The sequence below is a fragment of the Dromiciops gliroides genome, chromosome 1, assembly GCF_019393635.1.
Source record: "Dromiciops gliroides isolate mDroGli1 chromosome 1, mDroGli1.pri, whole genome shotgun sequence".
NCBI lineage: Eukaryota > Metazoa > Chordata > Mammalia > Microbiotheria > Microbiotheriidae > Dromiciops > Dromiciops gliroides.
This window is the reverse complement of record NC_057861.1, coordinates 262,972,416-262,990,046: the sequence shown is the minus strand read 5'-3', so window position 1 is coordinate 262,990,046 and position 17,631 is coordinate 262,972,416. Positions and strand designations below refer to the sequence as shown.

The following is a 17,631-nucleotide window of genomic DNA, read 5'->3' as shown; positions in this document are numbered from 1 at the left end:
TGCTTCTGGGTTGCATTTTTTATTTTGTGCTATTTTATTGCATTTTTTGTTGTATTAAATCACCTTAATTACTGGTGTCTTAAGAAACAGTAAGCATTTCCCGCAGCTTGGAAATAATGCTAAGTTCTAAAGAAAAACTGAACCAATTGAATAAATGTAATCAGTATTCTGAAGATGAAAAAAAAGTATATTTGTAATTTAAAACTTGCTGTAAATCTGGCCCCAATCACCCACTTAAATAGACCCAAGCTGTTATCTAAAATTCCTTCATATATCTCCAGTGTAATTTGCAAATCTTATCTGTATTCCTTAGGAAAATGTATTCAAAGATCAGAATAGAAATTAGATGTTTTCTTCCGATGGATGAAAGCAATTATGATACTTGAGACAATAAAGGCAAAACTGCACAAAGCAGGAGTGGGAAGCTAGAGGATCCAGAAGAGGAGCTGAGTCAGCAAAATTTCAATCCTTTCTCATCCCTGTCATGATAAACCCTTATTTGACCTTGGGCAGGTTGCATAATCTCTCAGTATTTACTCCTCCACCTATAAAATAGAAATGACGAGAAGTCTCTATCTTTTTCTTAATAAAAATATAATAAACCATTCACATTTAGATCACACTTTTGGGTTCTTATCATCCTTTACTGATGATTTCCATCTGAACAGATACCTACAAAGTGATCATGTTGATGGGTTCTTTTTATACAATGGTAGGGCTTGGGAGGCATTTTTCTCTTCATATTTCAATTTACATTCACAAATAGATAAATGCATCTTCTGTCCCTTTAGCCAATAGAGAAGGTTTTTGAAATCTAACTTAAAAATACAATACTTATTATCCCTATGCTGCTGAACTATGGCAGAGATTAAGGAGTTAACATTGGTAAATTGTCTGGGATAAATAAGACTCTGTAAGAACAATGCGTTAAGCTGTTATACTCTAATACAGGGCAAGCTAAATACCTCCAAAGGCAATGGGTCAGCATATGTCCTCATTTAGTCACACGCTTCGCCTATAAATTTATAGGAAATACAGGCTAGCCAAAAAGCAAGAATATTATATTCTAATGCTAATTCTTCTTTGTAGTGTATTGAGTGCACTGGCCACATCTCTAATCTGCTGTACAGCTTTCTCTTCTGCCACGAGAGCTCTCACCAATCAGTCATCTCTTGCTCCTATCTTGTAATCATACATTTTTCTTAGTTACAAGATGCTTTTCATTCTATAAACTGATAGAATAGCATTACAGAACATACATTAATTCTATTCAGTTCAACAGATGTGATGTGCTTATTGTAATCAGGACACTGTGGTAGGTGCCAACATACTCTCGGCCTTTAAGGATTTTCCAGTCTACTTTGGGGAAGAGTATAACCTTGACATGAATCATGGAAATGACACCTTAGCTGGACCTTGGGAAAAAAGAAAGATTTCCATAAGCAAAGATGTAAAGGGAATGAATGGATAGCCTGAATGGATGTGCAGAGATAGGAGAGTGGAAGATAAAGTCAGGGAGCAGTTCAAAGTATAATTTGGCCAAAAGGGAGAATGTGTCCAGGTATGGTGGCATGTCCTGTAATCCATGCTACTGGGGGAGACCACGACTAGTGGTTGGCTTGCACTTGGGAGTTCTGAGATAAAATAAGGCCAATGCCCACATTAAATCTGGCATCAATATGGGGAGTACTTGGGAGCAAGAGGCCACTAAGCTGCCTAAGGAGGGGGTCACCTAGATCAGAAATGGAAAAGGTCAAAGCTTCTGCGCTGCACTTCTAATCTGGGCAAGACAGGAAGACCCAGTCTCAAAAGAGAATAATGATTAAAAAAAAAGAGAATGTACAAAGGAAAATAGAATGACATATGTAATATTTATTAATATTTAACTTCTACTTATTTTAAGCAATGAAGTAAATTCCTTGCCCTTTGAAGTTTATAGATAAATTGATCCATCCATATAAATATATATGCAACATTTACAATATCTATATCTATCCATATATGCATAGTCTGATCATATATACACATGTGTTTATTATGTACATACACTTACATGATTTAATTCCCCATGTGTGTATATGTGTATATATTTATTTAAAATAGATGTGTACATATAGATATATGTGTGTGTGTTTGTATATATATACACATATACATATATGAGCACACACCTGTATATAAACATGCATATATATATAAACACAAATGTATGCACACGTGTGTGTATATTTTTGTTTGTTTCCCCCTAAACCATCCCCACCCCTATATCTTTATTATTATAAAGGACAACACCATGCTCCTAGTTTCTCAGGCTTGCAACCTAGATTTCACACTCTCTTTCACTCCCTATATCCAAGCTTTTGCCAAGTCCTGTCAATTTTACCTTTGCAATTTCTCTTAAATATGCAGCATTCTCTCCTCTGACAGTGCCACATCTCTGCTATAGGCCCTTATACCTCACACCTGGATTATTGCAATAGGCTGCTAGTGGGTCGGCCTGCCTCAAATGTCTCCCCACTCCAATCCATTCTCTACTCAGCCATTACCTAGATCAGATCATGTCACTCCTCTACTTATAAAATGCCTCTGAGTTCCTATTTCCTCCAAGTTCAAATACAAAATGATCTTCTTGGCACTGAAAGACCTTCCTAACCTAGTCCCTCTCCTACCTTTCTGGTATTTGTATACATTACAAGACATACTCTGACACTGGCCTTCTGGTTGTTCCAAGAAGATACTCCATCTCTCAGCTCCAGACATTTTCTCTGGTTATTCCCAATGCCTGGAATGTTCTCTCTCCTCCACAATAACTACTGACCTCTCTGGCTTCCTTTAAGTCCTAACTAAAATTCCATCTTTTACTGGAAGCCTTCCCCAAACCCTCCCAATTCCAGTGCCTTCCCTCTGTTCATTATTTCCTATTTATCCTGTATATAGTTTGCTTTGTTTTCTCCTTTAGATCGTGAGTTCCTTGAGGGCAGGGATTGTCTTTTGCCAAAACTTAGCCCAGTGCCTAGCACCCAATAGGCACTTAATAAATGTTTACTGATCCATTGATTATTTACACAAAAGGCAAATGGTATATTGGCTAAAGAGCTGGATGAAATACCTATATTCAAATAAGATCATATTTCTAAAGCACTTAGCACAGTGACTGCCACACAGTAAGTGCTTAATAAATGCTTGTTCTCTTCCCTTCCCCACTTCCCTCCATTCAAGTCATGAGTCTAAATGATACAGGCTATATGATGTTGGTTTGTTTTCCTAGATGAAATAATCTAAGAACATAAATTGTTCTGTCTGCATTGTTACAGATGGTTTTCTTGCAAGGAATTGTCAATATTACTAAAATAACACCCCTTAGCTCCCTCAGACCTCCCTCAAAACCATCATCTATCTATACACACACATATGTGTATATGTATATATGTATATACATGCATGTATACACATATTTATACATGTATATTTGGAACTTGAGAAAGAGGTAATCCGAGTCAGTTTAATGTACCTAATTAGTCTAAAGAACAACAATAAAAAGTCATTTTAAGACAACCTACTCTACCTTCCCATGTCTGCAGTTGTCTTTTTAGTCAATCCATTGTCTGAGGTTAAACTATGGAGTTTTTAAAATACTAAATGGAGTATTTTTTAAGAATCCATTGATTTACTATGATAATTAAAATGGTAATGTTGAGTCAACAAAATATCTTACAGTAAGCTAAACATCTACCTCTCCCAAATAGCTTTTTCTTTCTCCCTTGATCAGACAAAAGACAGGCTTTTTAATATATAACATTTCATTATTTTATTATGTAGTATAAATTAGAGCAATTTATAAATAGTAAGTCTAAAACTGAAAAAGATAACTAAGTCTAGCTTTTCACCCCTAATAATACTTCATACATTTAATATAAAAGAAACTAAATAAAAGAATTTCACATATGATAATATGCTACACACTTTATTTCAGGTCAACTTTATTCACATTTGAGTAAATGCAATTTACTTAATAGTTTTCTAAAATACAAACTAAAGATTTTTAGAGTACTTAGATTATTCCTTATATCTTCAATGACACCATACTGTTAACACTGCTGGTGTGCTGGACACGATCTATTACCATTTTGTAGCCTGATAATAGTTTTATATCCAATATAAAGATAGAGCATTAGCAAAATTTAACTAAAAAGAAAAACTCCATGAAATTAACTAAAAATAATCTTACTTCAGAAAAAAAATGAAAGATGTTTCTATACTCACCAGGAATTGAAGTCTTGTTTTAAAGGTTTTGGTTTTTTTAAGATTTACAATTTTTTTAACTTATATAAATTTCACTGGTCATGTAACCACTTCACTTTGTGCAATGAAACACTTTCAGGTTTAATCCAAATGAGTGTCTGTCTGCCTAGGGATTGGCTAAAGCCAATTAACTTAATCTGAATTGATGCTAATCACCAGTCAGCACACATTTTGGTTGGATGACGGTCAGAAATAAATCCGCTGAGTTGCAGGTTCAGAAGTTCAGGTATATTTCTAATTAGAATTTCTTTTGTATAATTTTTTTATCTTTGTGGCATATTCACAAGAAAGCACATAATTAATATGTAAATATTTCTCACCCATTGCTCAGACCCGACAACCTCAGATTCTTATTTCTTTATGTAAGAAAAAATGTTTATTGTGCTGCTTAAAGACAACATGGTTGACACTTCATCCTATTGTAATAAATAATCCTGTGACAATTTTCAGAATATTCATTACAAAAAGAAAAGATAATGACTTAAACTGCTTCTCCCCTTAGTAGTCATACTGTTTAAGGCTACATCTTTGTAGCTCGAAAGCATATGGTTATCAAGGTAAACAGTTTGGCTATTCAGCGTTGCTCAAAATGAATATAAGTGGCACCCCAAGACAGACAAAAGAGTGTATGTTTCTGAAGACACAGTCCGATTGCACTGCTCGGTTGTGGAATTGGAATGTGTTTCTGGATTTTACAAAATAGTATCTCCACAGATGGCAACTGTTCCCTCTAATGACTACCAGTGGCCTAATCTGATTTGAAGATGCTTTTCCTAATCAGAACTTGAGCAAGCTTCCCATCTCTATTTTGTACATTATCTCAAGAGTACAGAGAAGAGGATCCCAATGACAGCTCATTCCTTTAGCTCACACATTCTGACAACTTCTGCCTATTCCGCTGCTTTAAAAAAAAACAATCTGTATCTTTTTTTCTGACTTATTATGATTCAATTCACAAAAGAAAATAAATCGCAGCTGTACACTTTTGCACCAGATGCATATTTTGTGACAAACCACTGGTTAAAAGTTTACAGTATTATTAAAAGTTAGGCTAAAGCTATTGTTTTCCTTCAATACAGACCTCTATCAGTAGTTAAACACTTAACTTTCTCCAGAGAGACATCTCTCCTGACAATAAGCAAATATCACTTTGCAGAGAGTCTCTGTTTATAAAGGCTCTCTCTTGGTGGGTTCTATTTCTGGTGCCATTATCTCCACCTTAGCTGCCCTTCTGGATTCTTGACCCCCTACTTGCCTTGACTTCTGAGACTTGCTTGTTCCCAGTTCCCTAAGTCATGAACATTAGCTCCCTCACAATTATAATCGGTGGCACCAAAGGAAGCCTGCCTCGCTCAGGCTATGAGGTAAACACAGTTTGACCATTCAGCACTTCACAAGATGAATATGAGCAGCATCCCTAGACAGGCATCCCTCATCTGCCACCAAGCAGGATGCATAAGCTTAGAACAGAAAACAGCAGAGACCCTATTGTGCTGGCCATGTGAAACAACCCCTATGTTTCTTCCTTCATGCCCGTGCTGAACCTTTGAACCTTGAAATCTGTTCTGCATCAGGAACTTTCTGTGTTTATCTTCACATAGGCATGGGGTGAAGTCCAGGACACTAAAACTTGGTCTCCCTCCTCAAAACTAGCTATCTCCCTGCTCTTTCCTGATTCTGCCTACCTAGATAGCAGGCATGTTTGTACAGATCTCCTGGACTTTTTTTTTTCTTTTTGGCGAGGCAATTGGGGTTAAGTGACTTGCCCAGGGTCACACAGCTAGTAAGTGTCAAGTGTCTGAAGCTGGATTTGAACTCAGGTCCTCCTGAATCCAGGGCCAGTGCTCTATCCACTACACCACCTAGCTGCCCCGATCTCCTGGACTTTTGACTGCGTTTTGTGCTATGGACTCACTGTATGTATTCACTGCCTCTTCTGACCTGCCCGATTCTGTTGTCACCAAAACCCAGCATAACAGACTGAGACTTTCACCTTGCACCTGAATACAAACAATGCCAAACCCCTGGCCTCTATCTGAATTCCCTGAATTCTAGATCCCTTGATGGCTTGGACTGAGTCAATTCTCATCTTTGCTGGAACTGAAGTCAAGAAGAACTGAGTTCAAATCACACTTGCTAGGTAACTGACTCAAAACAAGTCACTAGGGGCAGCTAGGTGGCGCAGTGGATAGAGCACCGGCCCTGGAGTCAGAAGTACCTGAGTTCAAATCTAGCCTCAGACAGTTAACACTTACTAGCTGTGTGACCCTGGGCAAGTCACTTAACCCCAATTGCCTCACTTTAAAAAAAAAAAAAAGCCAAGTCACTAAACCTCTCACAACCACAATTTCAACCACCTGTAAAACAGGAAAAAAATTAGCTATATTTACGTTTTTTCAATCCTCAATCCATCTTGACTGCTATGCAACCTTTGACACTGTCAATCACCCTCTTCTCCCTGACACTCCCTCCTCTCTAGGATTCTGTGACACTCTTCTCACTTGGTAATTCTCCTACCTGTCTACCCATTCCACAGTCTCCTTTCCTGTATTTTCATCTAGACCATGCCTACTAACCACAGTTGTCCACCAATACTCTCTCATGGGTCCACTTCTCTTATCCCTTTATGCTATTTCAGTTGGCCATCTCATCAACTACCATGGATTCAATTATTTTTTTCCATCTAAATGATTCCTAGATCTGTATATCCAACCCTAATCTTTCTTTTGAGCTCTATCGCCAATTGCCTTTCTGGACATCTTGAACTCTCTGATACATATCTCAAACTAATTATGTCCAAAACAGTATCTTTCTTCCCTAACAGTCCTTTCTTCCCAACTTCCCTATTACTGTCACTGGCACAATCATCCTTCCAATAATGAAGGCCCAAAACTTTAGTTTCGTCCTCAACTCCTCACCTACACTCATCCCACGTATATAATCTCTTGCTACGTCTTGGCACATTTACCTTTGCAGATGCTTCATATATGTCCCTCTCTCTCCATTCACACAGTTGTTACCCTAATCAAGGTCTCATCACCTCATGCCTAGGCAACTATAGTACCTTTCTTATCAGTCTCCTCGTCTCAAGTCTCTTCTCACTGGAATGCATCTTCTACTCAGCTACCAAAACGATTTTCTTAAAGTGCAACTGAGACCATGTCCATTATTCCTAAAACAAATTCCAGAGGCTCCCTTTTACCTCCATAATAAAATATAAAATCCTCTGACATTTAAAGACCCGAACAACCTGGCCCTCTCCTACCTTCCCAATATATTTTTTTTTAAGTGAGGCAATTGGGGTTAAGTGACATGCCCAAGGTCACACAGCTAGTAAGTGTTAAGTGTCTGAGGCCAGATTTGAACTCAGGTACTCCTGACTCCAGGGCCAGTGCTCTATCCACTGCACCATCTAGCTGCCCCAAAGAATTATTATTTTCAGTGACCTTTTGTACTTCCTTTTCCATTTGGCTAGATCTATTTTTAGGGAGTTATTTTCCTCAGTAAATTGTTGTATTTCTTTTTCATGGTACTCTTGCATTATTTTTATTTCTTTCCCCAATTTTTCTTCTACTTCTCTAATTTGCTTTTGTTTGTTTTTGGTTTTTTTGCGGGGCAATGAGGGTTAAGTGACTTGCCCAAAGTCATACAGCTAGTAAATATCAAGTATCTGAGGCCGGATTTGAACTCAGGTCCTCCTGAATCCAGGGCCGGTGCTTTATCCACTGTACCACCTAGCTGCCCCCCCTTCCCAATCTTTTTACTCTTTGTTCCCCTATACGATACAGTGATGCTGACTTTTGAGCTGCTACTCTCAGACAATTCTGGTTCCTGACTCTGCCTTTTCTCTGGCTGTTCCCCATTCCTGGAATATGCTCCTTTCCTTACCTCCACATATAAGCATTCCTGTGAGTGTGTGCAATCATTTTCAGTTGTGTCTGACTCTTCGTGACTCCATTTGGGTTTTTCTTGGCAAAAATACTGCAGTGCTTTGTTATTTCCTCCTCCAGCTCATTTTACAGATGAGGAAACTGAAGCAAATAGGGTCAAGAGACTTGCCTAGGGTCACACAGCTAGTAAGTACAAGGGGCTGGCTTTGAACTCAGATCCTCCAAACTCCAGGCCTTGTATTCTATCCACTACCCCACCTTTCAGCCCTGACTTCTTTCACAATTCAGCTCAAATCCCACCTTCTGCAGTAAGTCTTTCCCAGCCCTTTACTCCCTTCCACACACATATTCCTGTTCATGCCTTCCTTCTGAAGTTACCTTCCATTTACACTGTATATATGTATAGTCATTTAAATGTTTTTGCCATTACAATGATAGCAAGAACTTTTTTGCCTTTCTTTCTATCCCTAGGGCTTAATACAGAACCTGGCACTTAGTAAATGATTAATAAACACCTGTTGACTGACTTACTCTCCTTCATATTCCATGGAGTGGTTGTGAGCATCAAATTAGATGATGTATATAGATAGAGCACATCACAAAACTTAAACCAGTATACAAATGGTCCTCATTTTCTATTCTCACTCTACCTCTGACAACCAACATCAAACTGAACAAAAAGAGGCATCTAACAAATGTTTGCTGAATTTAATTTTTCTGACCTTTTGCAATTATGGGTTGTGGAAACTTCAGCCTCTCTCCACCCTGGATTTTTGTCTGCCTTTCAAAGTGCCAACCCCTTACCTCACTGGTTCTGGATAGCTTCTGCCCACATTGCAGAATGATAACTAAAAAACAGAGATGCCCATGAAAATCAAATAATAAGATCCTACAAAGGGAAAACTGAACAACCCTGGCACAATGAAATCCAGGAAAATATTCAGATTCAGGTAAGGGTAGGATTGAGTACCAGAAGAGACCTTAAAGCTCATCTAATCTGGGGCAGCTATATGTCGCAGTGGATAAAGCACCAGCCCTGGATTCAGGAGGACCTGAGTTCAAATCTGGCCTCAGACACTTGACACTTACTAGCTGTGTGACCCTGGGGAAGTCACTTAACCCCCATTGCCCCGCAAAAAAAAAAAAAAAAAAAAAAAAAAAAGCTCATCTAATCCAAACCCAACATTTTTTGATAGGGAAATAGAGACAGAGACAGAAATGGACAGACATACATATACAGTGCAATGATTGGAATGACGCCACCTGCTGGAGACACTGTAGGAGAGCTCCGCCATGAGGAGAAGGCCACTGAGGGTAAGCCATGCGGCTTTTCTTTGGTGTCAGGAAGTGACATTTGCTTGCGGAAAGAAGAGGGGGAAGAAAGAATATTTGTAAAAACTTTTTATATTCATGTGATCAAGTTTATGTTTTGTAATACTCTTATTAATGTTAAGTTCATATTCATTTAGATTTCCCTAGTTTGAATTTCATTGTCTTTCATTCTCCCATGTGTATTTTGTTGTATTTGTTTATCTCTATTTTAAAACAATGCAAGATGGTTTTGATTTCATAATAAAATGTTAATTCTGGGAGTATTGTGCTCCCATATTCTGAGTTGTTTGTTTTTGTTATTTTTTTTTTCTCAACTGATTATTTGATCAAACTCTATAAAGCATTTCCCTGGCAAATTGGTTGCCATGGCAAGTGTAAATTGATTCTAGAAGTATTATTTTTGATAAACATATTCAAAAAAAAAAAGAAATGGGGAACATTTGTAAAAGTTTTCTTTTTTAAAAAAGTTTTAAGATTGTGTTGTGTTTTAACTTGTATTTAAATATGTTCTGATTTTTCACAAAAGTAACTGTATACTTAGTAAAAAAAGCTATCATTTGAAATTATTGCCTAATTGTATAGTATATTCTGAGTCAAGGTACAGTCACATTTTTTGTGATCATTATCCTCAATTTTTAAATCCATATGAGACTTGGCTTATGGGAACCTATCATTTAAGACATTAATTGCCTTCATTCTGAGTTATCAGATGCCAGTTGGCCAAGATGCCATCTGATCACAAGAGGAATACATGCAAGAGCAGAAACCGAACTGAGGGGAGACATGCATGAAGTCAAGGTATGGCTGAGGGAACAGCTTTTGACAAACGTTGAGGTTGGTTTCTCTTGGTTTAATTTTTCTTCACAATATTATACAGTTGGCTGGAAGTTTTCATCCCACCCATCTCATTCTACACCTGTCTTTTACACCCCCCTCCTATATGCCTGATGCCATAGACATCTCAATCCCATGCATCTGATTAAGTCTGACTCAGTTTCCGCCAATATGTTTGGTGGCATGGACGTATATTCCATCCACCTATTTTAAGCCTGACATACTGCATGAGCAGTATATATTGCTCAAGTATGGAAATGCTCATATCCCATCATTTCTCTGTTCTTTTATGGTAACCCCCATAATTATCTGAGGAGTCATGATAAATACAGTGTTGGATTTGGCCTTGACATCTGTTACCAATTATATTAAATTCTTTAATTTCTCATAATGGCATGAAGATAATTAGGCAGATGATGCAAAAAGTGATGAAACAAAGATGAAAATTATTTTTAAATTAATATCACAGCAATTGTCTTCTCAATTTATCCTCCACAGGGGCGACTATAGTAATATTAAGTTTTAGAGAATGTTTCTCTCTTCAAGTTTTTTTTTTCTTTAGGCAATGGGGGTTAAGTGACTTGCCCAGGGTCACACAGCTAATAAGTGTTAAGTGTCTGAGGCCGGATTTGAACTCAGGTCCTCCTGAATCCAGGGCCGGTGCTTTAACCACTGCGCCATCTAGCTGCCCCAAGAATGTTTCAATTTTTGTTTTTATTATATTTTTCATGTGTAACAACTACGATTTTTAATTCCCTAAGACATGTTTTTGAGAAATCTCATTGTTTGATTTGATTATTGACAAAGCTATTTATATAATATATAAAAAATATAATATAATCGCAATATAGGAAGAGGAATTACAGCTGAGATACCCAGAAGTCAATAGAAGCAAAATCAAAGAAGTGAGAGTCATAAAATTCATGGCCTCAGTGCAAAATATGAGCAACAAGCTAAGCAAAGTAGAAATACCAACTCAATTAGGCATCAGAACCCTTGGATAATACTGAGACCTGGTAAATAGGACCAATTAACTAAAATGTGGTTTAAGGGGAAAATATTTAAAAAACTACAAATGGGGACACTGAAGTAGCATTTTATATGTATATATATTTAAAATAGATTTTACTGGGGCAGCTAGGCGGCTCAGTGGATAGAGCACCGGCCCTGGATTCAGGAGTACCTGAGTTCAAATCCGGCCTCAGACACTTAACACTTACTAGCTGTGTGACCCTGGGCAAGTCACTTAACCCCAATTGCCGCGCTAAAAAAAAAATAGATTTTACTGATATCTTCTGTTTTTATATGATCTAGAGTTCCCTCTGTATTGTTGGTGCCCCTCCCGCCCCTCCCGCCCCTCCCGCCCCTCCCGCCCCTCCCGCCCCTCCCGCCCCTCCCGCCCCTCCCGCCCCTCCCGCCCCTCCCGCCCCTCCCGCCCCTCCCGCCCCTCCCGCCCCTCCCGCCCCTCCCGCCCCTCCCGCCCCTCCCATCTAAGAGGGCAACACTTCATAATTTTTCCCCATGGGAATATTTAATTTCAAAGGTGAGAATATAAAATATTATAAACTTAGAGCAGTTCAAAATCGCAAGGGTTATTTAGCAGAAGTACCTCATTGGAGAGTAAAGGAAACTGACTCCTAGTCAAGAGAAATGATGAAATCAAGGTCACAAAGTCATTAATGGGCTGAGCCAACCAGTCTTCTGAGGGGCCAGGGATGGGGCTGATCAGTCAAAGATGAGTCTTTTCCTGGCCTTCGGGCACGGCCTGGGTGCGTGCATAGGTGGCAAGGAGGCAGATCTTTGGTTTGGTACCTGTATGACCACCTTTTGGGGAGGTATACAGTCTTCTTCTTCTTCTTCTGCCTCCTGGATGCAACTGATTGCTTCCTCCTGGCTCTGACTGATTACCGAGGGAAGCAGGTGCTGACCTGTAGTCCAGCTGTATTCCTCATCAGCCACTGTCCTTGGTCCTATTTCCCAGGGTCTAAACCACTGCACAAGGTCAGCCTGGGCTGGCCCTGCAGGAACATAATTCCAGATGGACGCTCCCAATTTCAAATAGGTAGTCAGCCTCTTGTTCTCAGAGTCCTGGGTCACCTGAGCATAAGGGGAGTACCTCTGGGCTGAGAAGCACCTGGTGGGGCCTCTTAGAGGAATGTGGGCATATTCCTGTGAGGGAAGGAGTAAAGGTTGGATCCCACAGAGTACTCCAGTTTGAAAGGACAATGAGCCCATCCCTTTGTTTTTCCTAGACTCCCAGTTTCTGGGTACATCGTTGGACTCCATTTGTGGGGGCAACGAGTCCAACCTTTACCAACTTCAATATGTTGTCAGAGTGTCAGGCTGCCTCAGCTTCCAGAGATCTCCAGGGATCTTGTCAGCAATCCAGTCTTCAGCTTTCAGATATGCTATGTAGCCTTCAGTCTCTTAGCTTTGGGATCCTGGTACCTGGGTTGGTTCTTTATATACTGAGTTAGGGGGTGGAGCCTCAGTGCCTAGGTGTGAACTCCCAGTGTCTAAGTTGTCACTTAGTAGCTATCAACTCCCTCGGAGTGGTCACTTAGTAGGTGCTAACTCCTCTATAAAATAACCAACCAAATGACAAGCTCTGAATACATACCTCTCAGGCACTAGATTCTTACCTGTCAAGCTTGAGTTCCCCCTTAAATGACCTAGGTAGTGAGAACCTGTGAATACTTATCCCTCAAGCAGCAAGTTCTCACCTGGCAGTCTCCAGTTCCCAATCAGGGTTACTTGAATGAGTAAAAACCTGTGGTCCACCATCTGTGACCCAGGGATTAATGGAGGGCAAAGGGAGTTGATCTTACCTTGGAAGATCAGTGGAGAAGACAGGTGACAAATTTAACTATAGCTAGGGAAGGGGCAGAATGTTTGATGAACATCCAGGAGTGGGGGTTTCTAGGATTGAAGGAGAATAAGTATTGAGAACCACTGGTACTCATTCTGCTTTTTACTTTGCTTTCCCCAACCTGAGAGCTTCCTGAAAACTGGGTCCTAGTGCTGCCTTCATTCTTGTTGAGAGATGTAATGATTGGAATGACGCCACCTGCTGGAGATTTACTGTAGGAAAGCTCCGCCATGAGGAGAAGGCATATGAGGGCAAGCCATGTTGCTTTTCTTTGGCGTCAGGAAGTGATGTTTGCTTGTGGGAGGAAGAAGGGGGAGAGGCTGGCTCTCTCACTCTCTTTCATCAGGACTCTGGTGGAGAGTGGAGCTAAAAATGCACTCTCCCTTTGATAGATAGATGAATCTAGGCCTTTCTCTCTCCACCAAATTCTTATTCTCTTTAATAAATGCCTAAAAGTCTAAACTCTTGCTAAAGCTTATAATTTATTGGCAACCACTCATTAGATATTTTAGACAGTATAGTTAGAATTTTAGCCCCTTACAACAGAGTGAGATTTCTATGTTTATAAAAATATATAGGGGGCAGCTAGATGGTACAGTAGATAAAGCACCAGCCCTGGTTTCAGGAGGACCTGAGTTCAAATCCAGCCTCAAACACTGGACACTTACTAGCTGTGTGACCCAGGGCAAGTTGCTTAACTCTCATTGCCCTGCCAATATATGTGTGTATATATGCATATATGTATATTTATATATACATGCACACATATATACATAGATATTTATGTTTATATATACATACACACACACACATATATATAGTTTTTTTGTGAATTACTTGAGACAAATAATAACTGTGATATTGGTTTCATTTTGTGTCAGTAACAGTTATGTGTATAGGATTCTACTGACACCAAACCAACTCAGAATAGCTAAATTTGACTAGATAAAATTATACTGGTAGGTGGAAAGGGAAGAATCACTTTTTAGCACCTACTATGTGCCAGGCAGTATAGAAAGCACTTCTATATCTCACTTGATCCTCACAACAACCCTGTGAGGTAGGCTCTATGATAATTTTCATTTCATAGTTGAGCAAAATGAGTCAGACAAAAGTTAAGTGACTTGCCCAGATTCATCCAGTTAGTAAGTGTCTGAGGCCAAATTTGAACTCAGGTCGGCTTCACTCCAGGGCCAACATTCGATCCACTATGCCTCCTAACTTCCTTCCCTACCTTTAGTTCTCTGTCAGCTGCATGCTGGTTTTTGTGTTATACATTTTTAATTGATGTCTTTTACCATGCTTTTAATTCTCCAAGGAAACACACAAAGTTGTTGGTCTTAAAGAGCATACCTCAATAACTGTTAGAGATATTGCAGCAGCTGGTGGTGAAGAGAAGTCAAGCATTTCAAGGATCATTCAAGGCCACAATGAAATAGGATCAATCACACAAAAATGTAAAGGAAAGTGTAGTCAAAAATGAAAATCAATGTCCCAAACTGACAAAGTATTGCCGCAAAACATGTAAGTAAATGCTCAGAAAACAAGGTAAATGGAGAATGTGTTCCTCTATAGTGTGATCTAAATAGACTTCTTACCTTTGAAAAAACAGTGGGGGGCAGTGGGGAACAAATTAAAAAACAGTTGCAAGCTGTTTCTATGAAAAAAACATGCTTATCATGGATAAGATAATGCAAAAGCAGATATATTAAAGATTGGAGAAAGTAGGTAATTTTACTGATGAAAATCACTTTAATTCAAAACTATACAAAAATTGTCAGAATACAGTCAAGTGAGCCTGTAATTTCTGAGTATCTTCATCATACTATAAAAACTCCCAAAGAAATGTTGGAAATATTTTATTTCCAGTGACTTCAGTGTAAGTCTTGTCCCTACTGAGTATACAATGAAGTATAATAAATAAATTGATATACTGAGAAATAATAATGTACAACTATAAAAATTTCCAAATAGAGATGAAATACAGGGGTTGGCTAGGTGGCGCAGTGGATAAAACTCCAGCCCTGGATTCAGGAAGACCTGAGTTCAAATCCGGCCTCAGACACTTGACAGTTACTAGCTGTGTGACCCTGGGCAAGTCACTTACCCCCATTGCCCCGCGCAAAAAAAAAAAAAGAGAGATGAAATACAGCAATATGATTTTTCATATATCAATCAGTCAGTCACTTTTCTTCTGGAATATCACTCTTTCCTGGTTGTCTTCCTAACTGACTGTTCCTTCTCAGTCAGCTTTGCCAGCATCTCATCTAGGTCATACCTACTAACTCCAACTACCCCTTTATATTTTTCACTTGGTGATCTCAAGAGCTTCTGTGGATTTAATTGTCATCTCTATGCTGAGGATTCTCAAATCTATTCAAATTATTTCATCATTTTCTATGTTTTTCAGTTTTTCCAACTATAAAATGGGAATAATAACAGCACTTACATCTCAGAGTTGTTGTGAGGATCAAATGAGAAATTTGTAACATGCTTGGCACAGTGCCTGGCACATAGTAGGCACTTAAAAATGTTTTTTCCTTTTCTTTCCTAAGAGTATTCAGCACCCTATTCTTCAGAAAGGGCTTCAGATTTGTTTTTTAGCTCCAAATGTTTGGTGATGCTTTTTTCCTTTCTCACTCCAAACTCTGAATAGGTCATAATTTGCTAGTTTGCCACTTTAATACAATATTTTTCTTAGTCTTCACCACAAAACCCTTTTCCATTTCTTTAAGGAATACTTCATTGTCTCTAATATCCTGGAGTGCAAAAAGGAATTCATTTAGCAGTTCAGTCATTCAATGGATTTTGGATCCAATAAATCATTTAGTCTACATTTGCCAATCATTACACCAATTAAAATACAAACCTGACTCAATTCAATTATCATTACACTACAACATATTTTAAGAAAAATTTGTTGCATAATACATTGCTTAAAATATATGCATCATTGAACATGGCTTGAAAACATTTTAGAGAAACATAGACTGTCATGGTGGGCAGCTAGCAGCTAGGTGGTGCAGAGATTAGAATGTCAGGCCTGGAGTCAAAAGGACATCTTCCTGTGGTCAAAACTGGCCTCAGACACTTATTAGCTGTGTGAACCTCAGCAAGTTACTTAACCGTATCTGTCTTAGTTTCTTCATCTTTAAGATGAACTAGAGAAAGAAATGGCAAACTACTCCAGTATCTTTGCCAAGAAATCCACAAATGAGGTCTCAAAGAGTCAGGCATGACTGGAACATGATTGTCATGATGTTGGCATTTGTTATCATAGGATTTTATCAATGGAGGGGAGACAGAATTCAATTTCCCAGTCTCTATTTTGACTAATAATCGGGGGCGGCTAGGTGGCGCAGTGGATTAAGCACCGGCCCTAGATTCAGGAGGACCTGAGTTCAAATCCGGCCTCAGACACTTGACACTTATTACTAGCTGTGTGACCCTGGGCAAGTCACTTAACCCCCATTGCCCTGCAAAAAAAAAAAAAAAGACTAATCATCTCTTCCTGCAATCTAATGTGTGTGTGTGTGTGTATGTATGTGTATACATATGTATGTATGTATATATATATACATGTGTGTGTGTATATCCAGGGACATATGTAAGTGTACTGGCAATAATGCTGGATTTGGAGTTAAAAGTCCCAATTCTGTTACTTCCTAGCTTTTTGGGCCTAGGTTTCTCATTTAGAAAATATGCAAATTAGACTAATTGACTTCCAAGGTCTCCCCTACCTCTTAAAGGTCCATGATTCTAAAAATGCCATATCTACTTACTTTATGAGCTCATTAAAAGGAGAATCTAGGTTATATTTCATCTCTATCTCTCCCTCAGCACCTAGTAAGTGTTCTACACACACTGGGGGCTTGATAAGTATTTATTGAGGCTATTTTCAAAATGGATATAGATAGAGCAAACCTATAGGTGAGTCTCCCAGGGTGGGGTGGTGGAGTTAGGGAGGAGGGGGGGAATGAGAGGGGAGAAGGGGGAAGAGGGCCCACTCTGCCTAGAGATTAACATATGAAGGTCCTCAGGTCATAAGTTTAAAATAGATTTTAACCTTTGTTTCATGGACCCCTTTGGCAGCCTGGTGAAGTGAATGGAACCCTTCTTTATCAGTACTTTTTGCAATTATCTCATTCCATCCTCACAACAACCCTTTGAGGTAGGTTCTATTATTATCTGCATTCTATGGTTGAGGAAACTGAGGCAAATAAAGATTCAATGACTTTCCCAGACTCACAGAGCCATGTAAGGGCCAAATTTTTTTTTTTTATTGAGGAAATTGGGGGGTTAAGTGACTTGCCCAGGGTCACACAGCTAGTAAGTGTTAAGTGTCTGAGGCCGGATTTGAACTCAGGTACTCCTGACTCCAGGGCTGGTGCTCTATCCACTGCG

The 17,631-nt window shown here is 39.0% G+C and overlaps 1 protein-coding gene across 1 annotated transcript in view; it reads right to left on the bottom strand.

The window, feature by feature from the left end:
* RP1 (RP1 axonemal microtubule associated) overlaps positions 1-17,631 on the bottom strand; it is a 715,393-nt gene that overhangs the window by 634,381 nt on the left and 63,381 nt on the right. The gene's annotated exons all lie outside the window — the stretch shown is intronic.